Source organism: Neovison vison, chromosome 2 (genome assembly GCF_020171115.1).
Source record: "Neovison vison isolate M4711 chromosome 2, ASM_NN_V1, whole genome shotgun sequence".
Lineage (NCBI taxonomy): Eukaryota > Metazoa > Chordata > Mammalia > Carnivora > Mustelidae > Neogale > Neogale vison.
In genome coordinates, this window is record NC_058092.1 from 34783848 (window position 1) to 34792577 (window position 8730).

The 8730-nt window shown below is 39.3% G+C and overlaps 1 pseudogene; it reads right to left on the reverse strand.

Annotated features, from left to right (window-relative positions):
• Positions 1–8092: 8092 nt before the first annotated feature.
• LOC122899107 lies at positions 8093–8491 on the reverse strand (annotated as a pseudogene).
• Between the last annotated feature and the right edge of the window lie 239 nt (positions 8492–8730).

The following is an 8730-nucleotide window of genomic DNA, read 5'->3' on the forward strand; positions in this document are numbered from 1 at the left end:
GTGTTCACCGGAGTAGCCCTTAAGATTTCATTCAGGAACTTTTCTTTTGCATTCACAACTTGGCTATTTGGCTTAAAGGGCGTAGATTTTGACCTATTTCGGCCTTTGACATGCCTTCCTCACTATGCTTAATCATTTCTAGTTTTTTATTTAAAGTGAGGGATGTGAAGCTCTTCCTTTTACTCAAACACTTAGAGACCACTGTAGGGTTATTAACTGGCCTAATTTCAACATTTTTGTGTCTCAGGGACTAGGAGAGGGAGAGAGACTAGGGGAACTGCCAGTTGGTGGTTAGAATACATTAAACATTTATGGTTTAAGTTTGTCATCTTATATGGGCACAGTTCATAGCACCCCATAATAAATGTTCATGGTGTCCCAAATACAATAGTAACCTCTGAGATCACTGGCCACAGATCACCATAACAAATATAATAATAATGAAAAAGTGGGGAGGGTATGTGATATGGTGAGTGCTGTGAAGTGTGAAGTGTGTGAACCTGACGATTCACAGACCTTACCCTGGGGCAAATAATACATTATATGTTAATAAAAAATGAAAAATAATAGTAATGAAAAAGGTTAAAATATTGCAAGAAATACCAAAATGAGGGGTTCCTGGGTGGCATAGTCGGTTAAGCATCTGACTCTTGGTTTCAGGTCAGGTTGTGATCTCCTGGTTGTGGGATCAGGCCCTACAATAGACTCCCTGCTCAGCATGAAGTCTGCTTGAGAGTCTCTCTCCTGTCCCCTCTTGTCCCTCCTGCTCAAGCTCTCTGTCTCTCAAATAAAATAAAATAAACCTTAAAAAAATTTTACCAAAATGTGACACAGAGCACAAAATGAACAAATGCTGTTGGAAAAATGGTGCCAATAGACTTGTTCAATGCAGGGTCGCCACAATTCATAAAAAACTATGAAATGTAATAAAGCGAAGCACAATAAAACAGGGTATGCCTTACTTGAAAAACAACTTGACTAAGAATAAAATTCATGGCTTGCATTTGCTTCCCCTCACACCCTTGAAGTCATGCTCCATTGTTTTTCTACTTTTAGTCCAGCATTTTCATTCATCTCTTGGTTGGCTTGATTTTATCTGAAGTTGTTGGTTTTTTGTTTTTTGTTTTTTGTTTTCAGAAAGGATTGTATTGTATTTACTCCCCAAGTTCTTGCTTGTTTGAGAGTGTGTCTTATTGGCTTATTGACTTAAATGACAACCTGACCAGATATTATATTCTTGGGCTCACTTTATTGCCCTAGAAACTTTGTAGCCACCAAATGCCACTATGGAGAAGTCTAAGACCAACCTGATTCTTCCTTCTTACAAGTGATCTGCTTTTTCTGCCTGTATAGCTGAAGAATTCCTCCTTTATTCTGAAAGATGAAGAACTTAATAAAGATATATCTTGGTTTCAATTGTTCTTTGTTGGTTTTCTTATGACACAGTGTGTCCTTTTCATGTGTAGACTCAGTACTCCTCAGCTCTTCACATCAGGAAAAATTTCTCTTGTTATAGATGAAAACACCTTTTTAATTTATCACGTTCTTGCACCCAGTTTTACGTCTTCAAAGCATGTGTCACTACTTGAAAGTATCTCATTTGTTTATTAGTTTAATGTCTTTCTAACCCTTGGGAAGTATATTCCATGAGAAAAGGAATTTTATCTCTCCGTTGTAATTTCTGTATCTCCCATATCATGAAGAGTGCCAAGGAAGACCATTGCTGTTTCAATAAATATTTATTTCCAATTTTATAAATTATGCAGTGAACATTCTCAGCATACATATTTTTGAACCATTTAAATGATCTCTTTAGAGTAAATTTCTGCAAGTGGGATTACTGTATCAAGAGGTACACATATTTCATATTATGGTCCGCATTGCCAAACTGTTTCCAGAAAGATTGTCCAAATTTATGTTAAAGTGCAGGTGAGTGCCCATTTTCTTTACCTCCACAGAATGTAGTCAGTCTTTCTATCTAATCTCTGCCAACCTATGGGTAAAATGTAATAGCTTATTGTTTTACTTATATTTTCTTTAGGTTCTTAGACACTTGTAGATCTTAGACTGTGCATTTTCTATTTATGCAGCTTGACCTTTTGCTAATGGGTTGTTAATATTTTCTTGTTGATTTATAAGAGCTAGTTAGATATTTGTTATTTACTCTTTTTAATTAAGTATGATAAATATTTTCACTATTTGCTATTTGTCTTCCAGTCTTATTTATGGCCTTTCTCACCATGCAGAATGTTTTTTTTTTCCAATTTATTTATTTTCAGAAAAACAGTATTCATTATTTTCTCACCACACCCAGTGCTCCATGCAAGCTGTGCCCTCCACAATACCCACCACTGTTACCCCAAACTCCCACCCCCCCGCCACTTCAAACCCTTCAGATTGTTTTTCAGAGTCCATAGTCTCTCATGGTTCATCTCCCCTTCCAATTTACCCAAAAGCACATACCCTCCCCAATGTCCATAAGCCTACCCCCCTTCTCCCAACCCCCCTCCCCCCCGCAACCCACAGTTTGTTTCGTGAGATTAAGAGTCACTTATTCACCATGCAGAATGTTAACACTGGTATGGGATTACTAGTTTCTCTTTATGGCTTCTAACTTTTGGAACATGTTTTAAAAGCTTACTTCAACTCCAAGGTTATACAACTATTTCCCTGTGTTTTCTTCAAGTATTTTTATGGTTTCATTCCCTGCCCCCCACATGCTTTGGGTCTAAGGAGTGAGGTAGGGATAAAGCTGTATTTTTTTCTAAATGGCTGGCCAGTTATTCCAAAGTCATTTACTGAACTATTCAACATACATCCACTGATTAACATTTATTGACTATCATGTGCCAGACACTAAGTCCTTTACATGCATAATCTAGTTTAATCCACACATTAAGAGATGACAAAATCAGATTTGCATTAAAAAAACAAAATAAAAGTTTTTGGATGCCTGGGTGGCTCAGTCAGTTAAGCATCTGCCTTCAGTTGGGGTCATGATCTCAGGGTTTTGGGATTGAGTCTCGAATCAGGCTCCCTACTCAGCAGAAAGCCTGCTTTTTCTTTCTTTTTTTTTTTTTTTTTTTAAGATTTTATTTATTTGACAGAGAGATCACAAGTAGGCAGAGAGGCAGGCAGAGAGAGAGAGAGGAGGAAGCAGGCTCCCTGCTGAGCAGAGAGCCCGATGCGGGACTCGATCCCAGGACCCTGAGACCATGACCTGAGCCGAAGGCAGCGGCTTAACCCACTGAGCCACCCAGGCGCCCCAGAAAGCCTACTTTTCTTTCTGCTTATTGCTCCCTCTGCTTTACTCTCTCTCTGATAAACAAGTAAATACAATCTTAAAAAAAAAAAAAAAAAAAAAAGAATGAATCTTTGTTTCCAAAGTGGAAAATAGACTGGAGGGAAAAAAGGGATTTCAATGTGACCAGTTATTTAAGTGATCCATGCAAGAGACCCCTTTGCTGTTGTATATTCTAGCACTTATTGGTCATGGTATGTGATAATGACTTGGACCAGAGAGGTGGTGGTAGGGATGGAGAAAAGTGGACAAATTTTGAGAAATAGTTTGGAGAATGACTTAACAGATCTTACTTAAATATGGGGAGAAGTAAGAGAGTGAGATGTCAAAGGTGACTCAGGTTTCTGGAAAGAATATCTTTTATGGAAAAGTGATGAGTTTACTTTTGAACACACTGAGTTGAAGATACCTTAGAAGTATTCATCTGAGGATGTCAGGTAAGCAGTTAGTTACATCAATCTGGAGCTTAAACAACAATTCTGAATTCGGGTATGAATTTGAAGAGCATAAGCATACTGGTAGTAGTAATTGAACCCATTCGAAGAGCTGTGATTACTTAAGGAAAAGGTATTGAATGAAAAGAGAAAAGCACCTAGGACAGGTCCCTGAAACACTCTGGCATTTAAACATTTAGTAATAGAGGAGGGAGAAAGCAGTAAAAATGTCTGTGAAAGGCTGCTGGACAAGCAAGAGAAACCAGGAGAGTGTGGTGTCTTAGAAGACAAGGAAAGAATGCATTCAAGGAGAGAGGTCAGGGTAATTCTAAGAGCTAGTGAAATGATAGACCATGAACACTAAACTAGATAAATGGAGAAGTAAAAATAGGAAGGGGGTGATAGAAAGGAAGTGAAGTGATCGATAATCTTTTCGAACAGAGGGAAGGGCATTTGCCATCAGGCTGGTGTAATAACTGAACTGAAAGTGGACTATTAGAATTAGTGATTTTAGGGGAGAGGGGAAAATAATTAGTGGTTTTAGAAATAAAGAAAATAGGGGCACCTGGATGGCTCAGTGGGTTGAAGCCTCTGCCTTCGGCTCGAGTCGTGATCTCAGGGTCCTCGGATTGAGCCCCAAGTCAGGCTCTCTGCTTGGTGGGGAGCCTGCGTCCCTTCCTCTTTCTCTGCCTACTTCTCTGCCTGCCTGTGATCTCTGTCTGTCAAAGGAATGGATAGAATCTTAAAAAATAAAATAAAATAAAGAAAATAGAGGGGTTTTAGGTGATGAGTGATTGTGGGGGATAGGTGGCCAAACAGTATTGGAGGAGGACTTCAGCGATTAGGTGGGTCTTTCATGAGGACTCGAACTCACTTAGGATAACAGAAGGACCTGCAAGACCAGAGAACACAGTAACCAAGTGCCAGTGTCTTCTGTGAACAATGAGCCCACACAGGACAGGTGGATTACAGTGACTAATCAGGGAGAGGGTGGCAGGGGTTTTTACAAAAGGGTGCGGGAGCGGGCTGCCTGGGTGGCTCAGTGGGTTAAGCCTCTGCCTTCTGCTCAGGTCATGACCTCAGGATCCTGGGATCGAGTCCTGCATTGGGCTCTCTACTAGGCAGGGAGCCTGCTGCCTCCTCTCTCTCTTTCTCTCTCTCTCTCTCTCTCTCTGCTTGTCTCTCTGCCTACTTGTGATCTCTGTCAAATAAATAAAATCTTTAAAAAAAAAAAAAAAAGGGTGCGGGGCAGTGGACTCTGACTAGCACCGGGGAGTATCCTGTTCTCCTGACACTAAATAGATGTGAAAAATATGAACAGACCTCACTGGAGGGAGCAGCCTGGGAAGTGGCCTAGAGAAGTCCAGGTTGAAGTAAGTACCAAAGTGGAAAGAACATTCCAGGAAATGATTGAGTGTGTAGAGGAGTTGAAATTCCAGAAGGTAAATGGAGGGTTTGTGTAGGGAAGGAGGAGAGGGATTACACTAGGCTTAAGGAAGTGTAGAACATTTTAGGAACGACAGTTCCATAGAGGACAAATTTGGGAAGAGATCAGGTAACTCTGTTTGGAGCTTTGACCTATGGAAAGTGGAATGAAGCTTGGCGATTTAGTCACAGCTGACTCCTGGAGAACAGTGGACACAAAGGTTTAGTAAAAGTCGGCTGTGGTCTGGAACGTCCTCATGCAGAAGTGTGTTCTCATGCAGAAGTGTGATTAGTCTCAGTAGATGCAGCGGAGGACAGTAGTGGGAGCTAAGAAGCTTGAAGTTCAAGGTTCTTTGAGGGGAGGAATGAACAGTGGTCCTAAGATTGAATTCTTCGGTGTAGCATCAACTGGGATCCTCTTTGAACAGAGGTTGGAGGTCTTGATACTTATAGCTTCAGGTGGAGGTGGGGAAACAGGGACTTAGTAGTGGCCTGGGAAACGAATCTAGAGCTGTAAATGCGGATACAGTTTAGAACTTCCGCTGGAGAACAACTTTGATTTTCACTCTCCCAGCATAGAAATGATTCCAGAACTCTGATCTCAGAGTATTTTCATCCATTATTACAAGCTCAAATTTGAAATGATTTGGGCCATTTCCCCCAAGTTTCCTTCTTATTTTAGCAAAGTATGTATTTGCTTAATTCATAATTTACGTAATTGTTGGTAAGTTAAATTTTCCAACACAAGAGATATCATGGTTTCTGGTTGGTATAACTATAGAATTCAGGAGTCTTAACAAAACTTAAAGTTGTCCCATTTCAGGGGGGAAAGTATAAATCTTAGTTTTTAACTTTTTCTTTTCCTGCCAGTGCCTTTATAGAATCGGTAGAAAATGCTTTAACAGAACTAGGCCAATGTCATACACAGGGCCCTCACTCAGCTCCTTGGGACTTCTCACTGCGCTAAACTTCTGGAGATGCTTTGTGTTTCTAGCTCTCACTTGGATATGGATAGACTATGGATAGATTCTGTTTTTTCACTGTGGAAGCTCATTGTTTTTTACTCATATAAAATCACTTCTTAGATGCATATTTTTCCACATTTTAACAGCTCAGAAAATTGAGGTGTTTCTTATAATCCAAACTATCTTTGATTTGATGATCCCTCCCCTCCCACAGCCTAACATAATTTCTGACACACAGGAAGCACTGAACAAATGTTTGTTTATTGATTGACTAATATGTAAATTAAGAAGAGGCCGTACAAGTTGAATTATTTCTTAAATACCAATTTTAACTTGACCTCCAGCATTTATTCAAACTTTTAAGTTGCATGAGTCTTTTTATTCAAGAGAATGTTAGGTTGTTACAAAAATAGAGGAAAGGAATAAAGAAAAGCATAATAATTTATCTGCCTTTATAATGATTTTTAAAAGGATTTAATATTTACAAGGCATTCCTTAACAATACCTAACCTTACTTTTGTGTAGCATTTGTCACCAAACAACAGTAACGAAAACAACCAACCATATGATATATATAGAAAAAAAGTGACTATTAGAATAATAGAGGGATGCCTGGCTGTCTCAGTCTGTAGAGCATGCGACTCTTGATCTTGGGGTCATAAATTTGAACCCCACATTGGGCCTAGAGATAACTTTAAAAAGAAGGCCACTCACTTTATGGGGTACCTGGCTGCCTCAGCTGTGGGAACATGCAACACTTGATCTTGGGGTTGTAAGTTCGAGCCCCACATAGGGTGTAGTGATTACTGAAATAAATAAACTTTAAAAAATGGATAATAGAGAAGTTTAACTAAATTCTATCTAAGTTCTTTTTATCTTTTTTTAAACTTTAGATTTACCTAAATTTATCTAAATTCTAAATTTATTTAAATTGGTTTCTTGGTTTATAGTACTTGTTCTTCACACCAGGCTGGGTTGTTCCATGGAAGGACAGATGTATCAAAAGCATTCTTAAATGCAGTGCACTTGTGCAAAGTGCTTCTTAAAACTGATAGCCTTAAAGTGAAATTCTTACTGCTTATGTGCATTCATCTCTTTCTAGTCTTCAGAAGAAGGGGAAAAGGGAAAAGATGCAGCACCGCTGAAATATAATTGCTTAGTAGGCACCGTTCAATGAGGGAGGCTGTAAAAAGTGAAACGCCTATTATTACATAGTAAAGAGCACCTTATTTAGCTCTTGGGAAAGATTGAAGGATATTTACAGGTAAAATGCAATTTTTCACTCACTTCGTGGGTATGATCACAAGTGTCAACTCGTTTTCTGACTTAGAACCTTTAAGTCATCCTCATGAAATGTTTATATTCCTTTGTTTTACCTTCTCTGCCCATACCGCGGTGGTGTCACTCCACTGCTTCGCTGTGATTTGACTTTGGGAGTAATTTTCACTCCTACACATATATTTCCAGGCTCTCCTTAGGTTATCCCTTTCTTGCTTTGGCTTTCATTGCAATGATATCTTCTCTGACATCCATTTTAGCCAAGATTAACTTCCTTTTGCCCCCTGAATATTTGATTTTTCTCTACCTACAAGCTGGTTTTGAAGTCAGGTGTGTCCCAGGGTAGAGGTGTCTATTTTTCATCTCACTAAAGTTACTTCCTGGAATTGCTTCTCTCTTGGAAAAAAAAAAAAAAAAAAGGGTGGGTGGTTTTCAGCAAAGCTCAGGACTCCAGAAAATTAGTGAGCACTAATTTTGCAAGTTTTAGTGAAGAATGTTTGTAGTAGTGGTTGCCTTCTTTTATGGGGAAGTCATCATATTGATGCTTATTTCTGCCTTCCCACTCAAAATGCCTACAAGTTATCAGAGAAGGGACCTCTCGTGACCTCCAGTTATTTCCCCCTTTGACTTTTTTTTCAATTACTTTTTTATAGTTTGTTAGTTCAGCTTTCTAGCTATGTTTTATTTATTTATTTTAAACAAGCTCTGGCCAGTTTCATTAAAGATGAATTTTGCATGTTTTGCTTTTCACCAATCTCTTCTGGCATGCTTCTAATAATATCAGGATCACCTGGATCAACGATAGCCAGTGTGCATACCCCACAGTATTTCCCACACGCTAAACCCAATTCAATAGTATTGCCACTCTACCGATGGACACCAGTTTTGGCCAAAATGGCATAGTACTCTATTTCAGATTTCCTCAAGGCGGGACAGTTGTTGGCAAGGACGATCAGTTTCACTTTGCTGTGTCTGATAATTTTCAGAGTCTGCTTGTACCCAAGCACATACTTTCCACTTTCCATAATGAGATGGAGCCCAGAGTAAAGAGACTCCAGTACCTTTTTCGTCTTCTTTGCAACCACCATCTTCATGCCTTAGGTGTGGGCAGACCCCAAACAAGAGCAGCCACCAAGATGGCTGGGAGCAAGAAAAAGGTGCTATGTTCTACTTTATAAGCTACATTTTAGCTAACTTTCTGAGTGGGCTATTTAATCTAAGCTTCATTTAGTTTATCTGTAAAATATGGATGAAAATGCCCACCTATCAGCGGTTTTTGTGACACTGCTCATCCAGAAGCGGCTAGCTCATTCATTTCATAGCTCTT